Source organism: Chrysochloris asiatica, unplaced genomic scaffold, assembly GCF_000296735.1.
Source record: "Chrysochloris asiatica unplaced genomic scaffold, ChrAsi1.0 scaffold00096, whole genome shotgun sequence".
In the NCBI taxonomy this organism is placed as follows: Eukaryota; Metazoa; Chordata; class Mammalia; order Afrosoricida; family Chrysochloridae; genus Chrysochloris; species Chrysochloris asiatica.
Genome location: NW_006408614.1, coordinates 11934850 through 11936933, shown reverse-complemented (window position 1 = coordinate 11936933; position 2084 = coordinate 11934850).

Below are 2084 nucleotides of genomic sequence, written 5' to 3'. Positions count from 1 at the left end.
ACCAAGTACATTGTCCACCTTTGTCCCAAGGTTCCCGTGGCATTTTTCTGTGGTGTTTCTGCTCCCCCTGTTTCATCTTGCCACTTGGTCTTGCCCAGGATTTTGGCTCAGGCCTCCGAGCCAGGTCCGGCAGATTCAAAAGTACACGAGATTTTACTTCAACTCCAAACTCCACAAGCTATAAGCCTTCAAACCTTTAAAATATTCCTATCTCTGTGGTTCAGAGTTTTGGAGCTCTGCCCTGGATCTGCTTTGCCTGGTATTCTGTGTTATTGCTGATGGTGAACTTCAATGCACCTCCATCCTTCTATTCATTTTTGACAATATCTTATTTTGCTAGATTTATACTTTGTACATTCTATGTTCCAATTATTAATGGATGTTTACAGCTGTTTCTCTTTATTTTGAGCTGTGCCCCATCAGCAAATGAAGGTCCCGAAAATTTAATTCCATTCATGCCATCATGGTTACTTCTATTCTGAGGAGGCAGCCCTTCTCCAGTCACATTTTGAGTGACTTCCAACCTGAGGGTCTCATCTTTTAGCACTATATTATATGAAGAAGAATGTGGCATCAGGGTTAGAGAAAGACTCATTAACCTGGGATATGCAGATGATACATACTTGCTTGCTGAGCATGAAGAAGACTTAAAATACTTACTGATGAAGATCAAAGACCACAGCCTTTGGTATGTGTTCACCTCAATGTAAAGAAAACAAAAATCCTCACCACTGGACCAATAAATAACATAAAGATAAATGGAGAAAAGATTGATGTCATGGATTTCATTTTGCTTGAATCGACCATCAACATTCATGGAAGAAGCAGTCAAGAAATCAGACAACATATAGCAATAGGCAAAACTGCTGACAAGACCTCTTTAATGTATTCAAGAGCAAAAATGTCAGTTTGAGGACTAAGGTGCTACTGACGCAAGCAAGGGTATTTTCAATAACACCATATGCATGTCCTGGTGTGGCGCTGTGGGTTAATGCGTCAGACTGCAAAGCCGTTTGAACTGTAAGTTTGGCAGTTCAAGCTCACTAGCTGCTCCTTGGAAGCCCTGTACAGGTCGCTATGGGTCAGAAGCGACTACATGGAACTTAACAACAACAACATATGCATGTGAATGATGGACAATGAATAAAGAAGACCATAGAAGAATTGATGAATTTGAGTTATGGTCTTGGAGGAAGATATTAACCGCCAAAAGAACAAATACCATCTGTGTTGGAAGAAGTACAGCTCGAATGCTCCGTAGAAACCAGGATGTCGAGACATTGTCTCATAATTCAGAGGTATTTTCAGGAGGGACCAGTCCTGGGAGAAAGACATCATGGTGTCCAGATTCCATGTGACTTTCAAAAGCCCTCCATAAGTGCAGAGTGAGGATTGAGACTTCCAAAAATTATGATAGAAAGATTCTTTTGTGACACCATGTGCAGCTGATTGTCCACACTCCCCTTACTCCCTGGTCCTCTCACTGGAGCACATGACCCTCTAGCATTTGAAGGATAGGCATACATCTCAGGTAAGCATATCTTAGCCTTTTACTAGTCTGGGATGCCAGACAACACTCTCAGCTGATTGTTACTATGCTAGGGAGTGTTCACAGAACTCCTGAGAGCCGGCCTTTTTCCCCACACAGCTGGGCCAGGTAGTGGTAACTCTCCTAAGAAACTGCCTACTGCCTCTGTCCAGTATTTTCTCTGGTCATGTCTAACTGACTCATCCATCTATCCACTCATCCATCCACCAATTTCTGTCTATCTATCTATCTATCGTCCGTCTATCTATCTGTCTGTCTGTCTGTCTATCTATCTATCCATCCATCCATCTATCTCCACATCAGTCAATTTGTCATACTGTAGTAGCTTGCATCTTACTCTAATGCTGGAAGCTATGTCGCTGGTGCTCTAAATGCCAGCAGGGTTTCCCATGCAGGACAGGTTTCAGAGGAGCTTTCAGACTAAGATAGACTTGGAAGAGGGATAGAGATGACTTCTGAGGGATTAGCCATGAAAAAGCTTTTAGTACTTTTATTTGCTGTTGTGGCTGGCACAAGTCAAAATGAGAAGAAACAG